This window comes from Chlorocebus sabaeus, chromosome 21 (genome assembly GCF_047675955.1).
Source record: "Chlorocebus sabaeus isolate Y175 chromosome 21, mChlSab1.0.hap1, whole genome shotgun sequence".
Lineage (NCBI taxonomy): Eukaryota > Metazoa > Chordata > Mammalia > Primates > Cercopithecidae > Chlorocebus > Chlorocebus sabaeus.
Genome location: NC_132924.1, coordinates 129,938,916 through 129,951,483, shown reverse-complemented (window position 1 = coordinate 129,951,483; position 12,568 = coordinate 129,938,916).

Sequence of the window (12,568 nt, the reverse complement as noted above, 5' to 3'; positions counted from 1 at the left end):
CAGCCACAGAAGGGTCAGATGCGACCCCAGATGAGGCAGCATTGGGCACAGAGGCAGCCCTGGCTTGAAAGGCTGAGCTGAAGAGCGTGCATCCCCCCCCACACACAGACACACACACACACACACACACATACCTGTCCTGGGCCCGCCTCCTGACGCACCAGGCAAGCCTGTCTGACTGCCCGGCCTGACTCACTCCCTTCCCCTTGGGCCTCCACCTGGCTCCTGCCTTCCCACACACAGCCCCACACTGCGCTTGAGCCCCTTCCTCAGTCATCCCTGGGTGCCCCCATGCCTCCTGGGCAGGGCTGGAGCAGGCAGGTACCTCCACCCAACCCGAGCCCCCGAGAAATGTCTCCCAATCCCCCTGGAGAAAACCCTCCTGACAGACCCAGTCCGCCCTCTGATCCCTCCTCTGCCCGGGAGGCTCTCGTCATTCAGTCATTTACATGTGAGTGTGAACAAGCTGAGCTTGCTGTCTTGCTGAGACAGACGGGCCTGTTCAGGGAAAGGCAGGTCCCCGGAGCAGGGAGGAGCTGGCATTTCCAGGAGGACCAGTCTGGGTGGGGCTCTGCATGGAAGCCTCAGATCTTCCAGAGATGCCCCAGGAGGTGACGGGCAGAGTGACAGGGATCGACAGGGCTGCCACAGGACACCCCTGCTCCTTGCAACTCTTGGCTTTGCCCAGGGCTGGCTCTTTCCAGGGCTTTGCAAGCAGCAGCAGAGGCTACTCTCACTCTTGTCCCTGTGCCCCTGTGGATGGCAGTCATGGCCAGGAGACCCCGCCAGTGCTTCTCTGAGATGTCTGTGTGAGCTGAGGGAAGTCAGTTCTGTCCTGCCCCAGGCCATCACTGACCACTCCTGGGCCTTGCTCCCAAATGTCTCCCCCAGTCCACTGCCTAACAAAGCTCCTCTGCTCCACGGTGGAAGCCCAGAGGATCATCTGGCTGGGAGGTGACTCTCCCTGGGTCTCTGGTATTTTTGTATAGTTGTGACCAGAGCCTTTGTTTCAGGTTGTCTTTTCAGGGACGCTTGTACAGCAGACAGCCTTGGAAGAAAGAGAGAGGGTCTCACTCAGGAGCTCAGGACAGGTATGCTAACTGCCTGTTATAAAAGATTCGGGTTCTATGAGAACAGGGTCATCTCCTGCAATGCACACCCCTGCTTGCAGGGGTACCTCGCCCTCTTCACATCCCCCAGCGGGAGCTGAGGCTCAGGAGCTGCAGTGCCCGGACATGCTGGCCCTGCCTCGGCACAACCGGGGGTGATAAAGACCTTTGTGTCTGACCCAGGAGTCTCATGTCCTCTGCCTGCGTTCATGAAGCTGTGGGTGGCTACCTTGTTAGTTCTCAAGGACCTGTGAAAGGAAAATAAATCTTGGGACCACAGTCACTAAGCCAAAGGGAAAAGTCACACTGGGAACTGTGTCAGGCAAACCTGCTCCCATTTGATTCCCAAATAAGACAGCTACAGAGATTAAAAAAAAAAAAAAAAAAAAAAAAAAAAAGCCACACATCTCCCTCACAATTTGTGCACAAGGAAATTCCCTGTGGGGCTCAAGATCTTTCCCCTAGAGCAGTTGTGTGGGATTTCACCCTGGCAATGTGAGTGCACAGCTCACCTTCACAGGTGCAGACAAAGGACAGATCTCAGTCATCCCTCTGCTCCCTGAGACAAACACGTATCTGACTGCTTCCTCTGTCCTGTTGTTTCACGGAGCCAGACTAAGGCACACGTGGCCCTTCCCCTACCCGCTCTCACATGTGGATTATGTATTCAGTGAAAGGCTGATCAGAGACCTAGAATGCAACCATCTGTTGCTCATCTACCTATTAACTGGAAGGCCCTGCTTCGAGTGGTCCCAAGTTGTCCTGCCTTTCTAGACCAAACCAATGTACGTCTTACATATATATATATATTTTTTTAAATATTTATTTATTTATTTATTTAGAGTTGGAGTCTTGCTCTGTTGCCCAGGCTGGAGTGCAATGGTGCGATCTCGGCTTACCGCAACCCCGCCTCTGCAGTTCAAGTGATTCTCCTGGTTCAGCCTCCCAAGTAACTGGGACTACAGGGGCACGCCGCCACACCCAACTGATTTTTGCATTTTTAGTAGAGACTAGGTTTCTCCATATTGGCCAAGCTGGTCTGGAAAGCCTGATCTCAGGTGATCTGCCCACCTCGGCACCTTTTGTTTTACCGAGACGCTTTGCTTACAAGTTGTTGCAGGAACAGCTCGCCTCCCCAGCAGGCTGGGCAGAACTCTTTCCAGGCCTGTTGGGAACAAAAGGTGTTCCCTGCACGCTTTGGGTGTTCACTTTTGGGTGATCAGCAGGAAACAGTGACCTGCTCACTGCCTCGGGAAGGAGCTGTTCTTGCTCCCGGCAGGTGGGACCCTGAAGTCAGCTCAGATTCCTCACGGCTCCACCCTCAGGACTGGGGAAGGAGAAATCAGAATTCCTGGGAACGGTCAGAAATTCTCACAATCATACGTTAGTCTGTATTTGTCCTATAACGTGATCTTTTCATGTTTTTAAGTAATGTTGACTCACCATCATGATAAGAGTAAATCATTTTCTGTGATAGAATCATACTAAACATTTCGGGGCTTTTCTGTTTACAAAAAAGATTTAATAATAAATCTGTGGTTCAGTGTTATTTAAAACAGATCTGTACATGTACAGGTTTATTTTTGTTTCTTTTTTCTTTTTCTTTTTTTTTTTTTTTTTGAGACAGAGTCGCGCTCTGTCGCCCAGGCTGGAGTGCAGTGGTGCGATCTCGGCTCACTGTAACCTCCGCCTCCTGGGTTCACGCCATTCTCCTGCCTCAGCCTCCTAAGCAGCTGGGACTACAGGCGTCTGCCATCACGCCCAGTTAATTTTTTGTATTTTTAGTAGAGACGGGGTTTCACCGTGTTAGTCAGGATGGTCTTGATCTCCTGACTTCGTGATCCACCCACCTTAGCCTCCCAAAGTGCTGGGATTACAGGCATGAACCACCACCCCTGGCCTATAGCTGCATCTTTGAAGAACAAGTGTTCCTGCCTTTCATCAGCCCTGCCTTGGCGGGACTAGCACAAAATATATTGCTGGTTGGAGTACTCCAGGGTGTCCAGTCAGAAGCTGGAGCAGGAAATGAGGCATGTGAAGTCAACATTTTGGGATGGGAAGAGATGCTGCAGCAATCGGCCAGCCTGGCTCCAGGCTGGTGTTAGGTGTACGTGTGTGATCCCGTGTCTGGTGCTAACGATGAGACCAAGTGCCATTGGCACCAGGGAGCCTGCACGCCTTCCGTACCATCAGCACCAGGGACTCCTCACGCCTCCTACACTGTCCTTACCCTGTGTTCGAGGCTGCCTGCTGGGAGCCCTCAGGTGGGCGCTTACAGCCCCTGGTGCCAGCCTTGCCCGCAGGAGTGAGCACCACGGTACTGGACGTTACCCTGGAGCCTGTACGCCGTTTTCTAGTGCTCCAGTGTTTACTACAAACTACCTATCCTTGGAAATGCTGCTAAAACTTAATGTCCTTATTAAGCAAAACTTCTTAGATCTCCATAATGATGAATAAACAGCTTGATAAACATTGAAAGTATTTTAAGAAAGATAAAGGCAATCCAGTGGCTCATGGCCAGATCTGTTTTATTTATTTGTTTATTTAATTTATTTTAATTTAATTAATTATTTTTTTGAGAGGCAGTCTTGCTCTGTCACCCAGGCTGGAGTGCAGTGGCTCCATCTCAACTCACCGCAACCTCTGCCTCCTGGGTTCAAGCAATTCTCCTGCCTCAGCCTCCTAAGTAGCTGGAACTACAGGCGTGAGCCACCACGTCCGGCTAATTTTTGTATTTTTAGTAGAGACGGCATTTCACCATGTTGGTCAGGCTGGTCTCGAACTCCTGACCTCATGATCTGCCCACCTCGACCTCCCAAAGTGCTGAGATTATAGGCGTCAGCCACTGTGCCTGGCCTATTTATTGTTTATCATTTTTATTTTATTTTTATTACCTATAAGAAACCTGCATAAAAAACCTGTGGGTTTTTTTTTTTTTTTTTTTTTTTTTTTTTTTTGAGATGGAGTCTTGCCCTATTGCCCAGGCTGGAGTTCAGCGGCGTGATCTTGGCTCACTGCAACCTTTGCCTCCTGGGTTCAAGTGATTCTCCTGCCTCAGCTTCCTGAGTAGCTGGGATTATAGGCGCACGCCACCATACCTGGCTAATTTTTGTATTTTTAGTAGAGATGGGGTTTCACCATGTTGGCCAGGCTGGTCTTGAACTCCTGACCTCAGGTGATCCACACGCCTCCACCTCCCAAAGTGCTGGGATTACAGGCATGAGCCACCTCGCCCAGCCTCCAGATCTGTTTTAAATCACACTGAACCCAGCATTTATTATTAAATCTTTTTAAAATAGAAAAGCCCCGAGTTGGTGGGTGCAGCACACCAACATGGCACGAGTATACATATGTAACAAACCTGCACGTTATGCACATGTACCCTACAACTTAAAGTATAATAATAATAAATAAATTAAAAAACAAAACAAAACAAAAAAACAAAAAAGAAAAGCCCCGAAAAGTTTAGTATGATTCTAGCACAGAAAATGATTTACTCTTATCATGACGGTGAGTCAATGTTATTTAAAAACATGAAAAGAACATGTTATAGGACGAATACAGACTAACGTATGATTGTGAGAATTTCTGATAATTCTCAGGAATTCTGATTTCTCCTTCCCCAGTCCTGAGGGTGGAGCCGTGAGGAATCTGGGCTGGCTGCAGGGTCCTGCCTGCCGGGAGTAACCACGGCTCCTTCCCGAGGCCTGGTCATCATTGTTTCCTGCTGATCACTGCCCTCTGCGCCCCGCCACGCCCCGCCCCTGCTCTATCAGGCTCCTTGTTCATTCAACAAACATTTACTGCTGTTGGACAATGTCTGTTGCTGGGTGAGGCCCTGGTGTGCGGAGTGAGTGAGACTCGGGCCCTGCCTTCCAGGAGGACACGCAGGTGGGGCTGACAGGTGGATACCGACAGCCATGTGGATGGGGTCAGGTGGGTTATCCGCCATGGCCCTGGCAGCCAAGGGAACGCACTGAGGAAATCAGCCTTAAAGATAGGGAGGGAGTTCCCTGAGTGTGGGGTGGGGCAGGGATGAGGCCGGAGTGGCGACTCGCGTCTGGGTGAGGGTGCGCCTGGCATCGGTCCACAAACAGCCTCTGCGTGGCCAGGCCACCTCCCTGTGGCCGAGTCCGGGCAGCACCACAGAAGCTGTAGAAAATATTGAGATAGTGCCATTAAGTCACAGAGCCTGAGGCCCAGGCCAGGCTGCAGCCCGGATTCACCAGGGGCAGGTACCAGGAGGAGCCTTCAGGGCCAGCGGCCCCCAGCCCCCAGCCCAGCCCTAGCCCTAGCCCTGCAAATGCCAGGTGGTCAGCTGCTCAGGCAGGTGGGGTCCTCGGGGTCCTCCCAGCAGAGCCCCCCAGCTTTGGACCAGATTCACCATCACAAATCCTCACAACAAACCTCCCATCTCCATGTCACAGAGGGGAAACTGAGGCACAGGAAGGCCTGAGGGCAGCCTGCCCAAGATCAGGGAGTGATGCCCCGGGGTCTCCTGGTTCCCAGCGGTGGGTTTCTGCCATTCTTCCCTGAACCCTCACGCTGTGGGGGCCCCGGGCCAAGGCCCAGCCCTGTGGCCAGAGGCTGATGGTCAGATTTTTGGCCTTCAGTGCCTAGAGAGAAGCTGGTCGGTTCCTGACTGCAGCTCACCTCTCCAGCCTCCCCTGGGCGGCCACACCCCTCAATGGTGCCATGGATCGAGGCCCAGCTAGGAATGTTCTAGAACCCACAGGGCTTTTTGGTCCCCACCTTTGTCCCCACCCTGGCCTCCCCTCCTGCGGCCCTGAGATCCACTGCAGGCCGGACCTTTTGCTTTTCTTGAGGCTGCCTCTGGTGCCTCAGGCGGGAGTGGGTGGAGGGAGCGGTTTCAATCCCTTCCCATCCTTCTTTGCCTCCCGAATGTTCCCGAGGCACACTCAGGACCCGGAGGACTCTGCTGCCTGAGAAGCCGGCAGGACCCCTTGGTGCCCACAGCCCGGGCTGCCCGAGGGCCGTGAGCAGGCGAGGCAGAGGCTGCCAGGGAGGTTGGGGCCTGGAGTTGTTACAGGTGAGCCGACCCCGGTCTGCACCTCTCTGGCCTGTGAACCATCTGCCCTCGTCTCTGCAGTTCCTCAGAGGCCGGATGAGGCTGCATGACCCACTGCCACACCCGCTATTCTTTTTTTTTTTTTTTTTTGAGTCTCACTCTGTGGCCCAGGCTGGAGTGTGGTGGTGCAATCTCGGCTCACTGCAACCTCTGCCTCCTGGGTTCAAGCAGTTCTCCTGCCTCAGCCTCCTGAGTAGCTGGGACTACAGGTGTGCGCCATCACACCCGGCTAATTTTTACATTTTTAGTAGAGATGGGGTTTCACCATGTTGGCCAGGCTGGTCTTGAACTCCTGACCTCATGATCCACCTGCCATGACCTCCCAAAGTGCTGGGATTACAGGTGTGGGCCACCACGCCTGGCCCAATATTTTTATTGTTGTGGATACACGGTCTCACTGTGCTATCCAGGCTGGTCTTGAACTCAAGGCCCCAGGCCATCCTCCGACCTTGGTCTCCTCACGTGCTGGGATTACAGGCGTGAGCACCTGACCCCTGGTGTTTCTGTGCTGGCCTTTCCTCGGGGGTCAGGCCTAAGTCCTTCAGGACAAGAGCGGGTTCTCTTCTTCGTCAGCACGGAGCTGAGCAGGGAGTCGGCACCCACCAAGGGCACACAGGGCACGCACCCTATGGCCCTGCAGCACCTGGACATCGATCCCCCTGCCCCCACAGAAGTGCCCCCCACAAATCCCGGGTCCACAGGCCGGGCTCCTCTGCAGCTGATCGCGGGCAGGGTGACCCCATGCACAGCCTCTCCCCGTCAGTCCCCAACTCCGCCTCAGGAGAGCGCCTTCCTCCCCTCCTGCCTGCCTGCCCGGCCCGGCCTCGGCCAGCTGAGCCTGCAGAGAAGCCCCTGCCCAGCCTGGGCAGGCTTGAGGGACAGGGCTGCGGCTAAAATCTGCAGAGCTCGACCCCCAGCTCCCATTCTCCCATTAGGGGAGCAGGTCCTCCCTCTGGGGTCCTGAGCTTCACCCCAGCGACACCGAGCATCACGTCGTCCTGACCAAGGCCTTGGCCTTACACCCTGGGAGCGTTCCCCAGCTCTGGCGGCCACCACCTCTGCCTGTGCCAGGCACCTGGAGTGGTCACAGTGCTGTCACTGAAGGACTGGGCACTCTTGAACACCTTCCCGGGCAGCTCCCCCTTTCTGGAAGGGACACTCCTGGCTGATGGTGTCCATGACCAGGCCCTATGCTCATGGTACCAAGGAGGCCACAGAGACAGAGGGCCCACCTCAGCCCCCGCTGGGTGTACACCTGTCGGGGAGGTGGGGCGAGCTGAGGACCTGCTCAGCTCCTTCCTGAAGACGTCCCTGAGGACTCTTGTACATCTCTCACCCTCAGGGCACTTTCCTGACAGCCTCCACAGCCGGCAGCTCCTTTCTCAGCCAAGCTGGAAGCATGCAGGGTGGAACCTTCTAGTACCCTGTGCCCCCTGCAGTCAGCGCTCTGAAGTCCTTGTGGGGTGGGACTGGACGGCGGCGGCCGAGGGGGCCGTGGCGGGTGGAGGGGACGGGGGTGGCTGTGGGGGCTTCTTCAGGCCAAAGGCTCTGATTCCTCTACAGACCAATGGCCCGGAGAGAAAAGGGGCAAAGGATGGAGAAGGAACTGTAGGAAAAAAGTGATTTAAAAGACAGTAGGGGCGCGGTGGCTCACACCTGTAATCCCAGCACTTTGCGAGGCTGAGGTGGGCATGTCACCTGAGGTCATGAGTTCGAGACCAGCCTGGCCAACATGGGGAAACCCTGTTTCTACTGAAAATACAAAAATTAGCCAGGTGTGATGGTGTATGCCTGTAATCCCAGGTACTCAGGAGGCTGAAGCAGGAGAATTGCTTGAACCCTAGAGACAGAAGTTGCAGTGAGCCGAGAATGTGCCACTGCATTCCAGCCTGGGGGACAGAGTGAGACTCTGTCTTGGAAACAAAAACAAAAAAAAAAAAAAAAGGAGGAAGAAGAAGAAGACAGTAGGGCCAGCACAGTGGCTCATGCCTGAAATCCCAGCACGTTGGGAGGCCGAGGCGGGCAGACTGATTGAGGTCAGGAGTTCAAGTCAGGCCTGGGCAACATGGCAAGACCATATATCTAAAAAACAAAATTAGCTGGGCATGGTGCATGCGCCTGTGGTCCCAGTTACTTGGGAGGCTGAGGTGGAAGAATCCTCGTCCTACAAACTCACCCCGCAGATAGAGTTGTTCCCATAGTGAATGATCCCACAAAAGATTACCCAGCACCGGCCGCGGCGGCTCACACCTGTAATCCCAGCACTTTGGGAGGCCGAGGCGGGAGGATTGCCTGAGCCCAGGAGTTCGAGACCAGCCTGGGCAACATGGCAAGACTGTCTCAAAAAAAAAAAAAAAAAAAAAAGTTACCCATGACGGCACTGTAATAGCAAAAGAGTGGGGGCAACCGAAATGCTCGAAGGGGACTCGAAGAACGTGTGGATTAGTGTCCGTAAATCACAGTGGAGTCTAAGTAGCCTACAAAGTGTGCGCCTGAACTAACTTTCACTTTGTGAGGGGGACAGGTGACCTCTGAGGACCCGAGGACTTCAGCATTCATCAGCATAGGGGACCTTCAGGAGCGTCTGTTATGGGGCGAGTGTCATTCAAAAGAAAGTTCCCGAGGCCACACCGGCCTCTGCCTGCGCACAGCTGTTGAAGGGAGTGTGCAGGACACAGCCTCCCCTATGCTGCTTTGAAACCCAGGATGCAGACGCTGCCTGCAGCCGCTGTATCACGGTTGTGAAGGCTCCTGGAGGCCCCTGGCAGGCCCCGCTTCACGGGCCTGGGACCCAGCGCTGCGCTCAGAAGGCCTCCTTGGGCTCTGAAGTCACACAGGGAAGTTCTGAGTCATGTCACCCTGCACGGGCGTTTTAAGTGAGGTCTGACAGGACAGGAGCATGGCGCCTCTGGAGACCTCCTCGCCTCCCTACCCAGCTTCTGGTCTCCCTCTCCCCCTACCCTGGCGGGCCCTGGTGTTCGGTGGGAGGGCTCAGTGGGGGATGCACCCACAGTATCTTAGAGAGGAGCAGGCCTGACCCCCAGCCCGGCTGGCAGCTCCTGCATCCGGGTACCCAGTGCCTCCTGGCCAGGGCGGGGTGCTGCCTATGTGGCTGGTGGGCCACAGGGAGGGGTCCTGTCCTCCCACCTACCAGGGTCCTGCACTGTCCCGTTGCACTGAGCCCGGCCTCCTGGCCCTGCACTGGACCTTCCTTGGCTGCCTCTTACCTTATTCTCACCTCCACCCCCACAGGAGCCTGAGCAGCTCTTCAGGGCCAGCTGGAAGACAGGTCCCTGTCTCCAGGCAGTTCTGTCCTGACCTCCAGCCTCCAGACTCGGGGCTGTCTTAGTTCCTGGCCTTTCCAGGCAGATGACCTCTGCCGTCTGCATCCCTGTCCTGCTGACTGGACACCATGTCCTTGCCCCCAGACCCTGCTGTGATGTAGAGGTGGATGGGGAGCACCCACGCGGCCCTGAGAGGTGTCAACAGCCCAGCCCTGGTGTTCTGTGCTCTCTGCTCCCTGCTCTGGGCCCCTAGATCAATCCATCCTGTGGCCTGCGCTGACTTCCCTCAGGGGGTGGCGGGGGATACACACCCTGGTGTGAAATATGTATTTCAGGTGACACCCTCCGGGACACACCTGTGCTAACATCTTATTCACCATTTACCTGAAATGCAATCTCACAGGCAGCTGCCACCTGCCACGTCCGGGTCTAGGAGTCCCTGTGAGCAGGGTCTTCGGGAACATCTCCCAGGCAGCTGGGCTACTCACCCAGGCCCCCTGTGGCCCCAGAGCTACAGAGCCCAGGCCTGGTCTGCAGCCGGCGGTTCTCCACACGGGCTGTGAGCCCGGGGAGCATTTTGTGCCCCGCAAGTCGCCTGCATGGACAGAAGATGGCTCACCAGGACCAGCGCTTCTCAAAAGACGTAAACAATGGAAACCGCGTCTTCAGTGACCTGCAGGATCAGGTGCGTGTTGCAATCCCACACAGCCCGGCCTGTTGCGCCTGAGTTCCCAGGTCAGGGCAGGAGCGGGGGCGGGGCGGGGGGCCCGGAGCAGCCGGCGTGGGGGCGACACCCACGGGCATCCTCTGCCACCCGCGCGGCACCGTCCAGCGCAGGCCTCCCCTCCCTCCTCCGACCTCCGGCCCCCGGTGGGGACCCCCGAGAACTCTCAGGACCGCGGCTCGGGAGGGCCCGGAGGGCTGCGGGCTGGAGCGGGCGGGGAGCCGCCTTGGCTGCTGGAGCCGCGTCCTCCCTCCGCGGACCCGTGTCCTGGGAGAGCGGCCGCCAGGCCCCCAGGGTGGCCGAGTCCGAAGCGTCCTTTGCGCGGTTCCAAGTCTCTGGAACGTGGCGGGGACGGGCGTGGCTCTCCTTCCTTCCTGGGGGTCTTCGCGTCTCCCGGGAGCGGCGCGGGGCAGCCCCTCGGCTCGATCCCAGGCGCTCCCGAATCACCTCCTGGACTCCGAGCCCCGGGTCCGGGGTCTCCTGCAGGCCTCGGGCGCCCCCCAGCCCAGCGCGGGAAATGCAAACCCCGACCGTGCAACCCCCGCATTCCCGCGGCCCTGGAGTCCCCAGAGGCTCTCCCGGGACTTCCGCCTGGAGCGAGCCCGCGCCCCCCGCGCCCCCCGTCCCCGGGCCGCGCCCCTCAGGCCTGTCCGTTCAGCTCATCCCGGAGGTCCGGATTTGCGCGTTCTCAGGGTTTACAGGGCGAATGAATGAATACGGAAATGAAGGGGGCCTCATGCTGGGTTCAGCCGGCGCTTAAAGTCCGTGTGTCCGCGGGGTCAGGCCCTGGGAGGATCCCAGCCCAGGGTCCCAAGGAGGAAAATTGCCCAGAGCAGACCCTGACAAGGCCCTTACGGCCACCGCGGTCACCCCCGAGGAGCGGAGAGGGGCCCTGGTGGCAGCACAGGCCCAGCAGGGTGTCCCTAGGGCTGGGGTCTCTGGTCCCAGGGGCCCCTGAGTAGGGGAGGGGGGGCAAGGGCGCTGCAGGGAGGGGAGGCCCCTGCAGATCCAAGTGGGCCCCACCTCAAAGGAAGGGATCCTTCGACTGGGGGTCCCGGGAGAAGATAAAGACCGCCCCAGGCCCATTCTTTCTGAACTGGAAGCCTCAGCAAAGATAAGAATGAAGTAAGATAAATATGCCCCCAAATTAGAAAGTTCCAAGCTTCTTCAAGTGGGTTTGACAGAATTTCCAACTCCAGTCTTTCCTCTGAACTAGGCAGTGTTCCTCAAAAATGGAACTCAGCCTGCTGGTGACCAGAAGCCTAACTAACCGGTGACACCAGCAGTGGTTAGCACATGGTTCCTATGCTGTGTGTCATATGCTGTGTTCTTACAATAAAGTGGGCTAGAGGAGGAGGGGCAGGCGGAAGGCGAGGTGAGAGGCTGGTACACTCCATAGAAGGCAACTTTCATGGAAAACCGCCCATGCTTCAGTGGACCTGCACGGCTCAGACCGTGTTGTGCAAGGGTCAGCTGTATACAGTTTCTTATTTCTAAGTATATTCACAAGATTGTGCAGCCACCACCACCAACTCCGGAACATTCTCATCAGCCCCCAAAGAAGCCCTGTACCCATCAGCTGTCAGTGCCTGTCTCTTCCCCGCTAAGCCCTAACAAGCACCAGTCTGCTCCCCGCCTCTGCGGACGTTCCCGTGCCGGACACTTCGGGTCAGGGAGTCACCAGGTCAGGGGGTCACCCGGCATGTGTCCTTTTGTATCTAACATCCCTGAGGCGCACCCATGCTGCAGTGTGTTATCACACTTTTACTTTACTATTATTATTATTCTCGAGACGGAGTCTCGATCTGTCGTCCGGGCTGGAGTGCAGTGGTGCAATCTCGGCTCACTGCAAGCTCCGCCTCCCGGATTCAAGCCCTTCTCCTGCCTCAGCCTCCCAAGTAGCTGGGACTACAGGCGCCCACCACCAGGCCCAGCTATTTTTTTTTGTATTTTTAGTAGAGACGGGGTTTCACCATGTTAGCCAGGATGGTCTCAATCTCCTGACCTCGTGATCCGCCCGCCTCGGCCTCCCAAAGTGCTGGGATTACAGGCGTGAGCCACCGCGCCCGGCCCACACTTCCTTTTACAACCAAGTCCTATTCCACTGCATGGAGGGGCCACATAAAGTCGATTCCGTTCTCAGCTGATGAACACTTGTGTGTTTCCATCCTTCGACTATCGTGAGTAATGCAGCTATGAACACCTGTGCACAAGTCTGTGTGTGGACACGGGGTTTCACACTGTGGACAGTTGGAGTGCAGTGGTGCCACTCACAGCTCACTGCAGCCTCCACCTCCCGGGTTCACGCCATCCTCCTGCCTCTGCCTCCAGAGTAGCTGGGACCACAGGTGTGTACCACCAT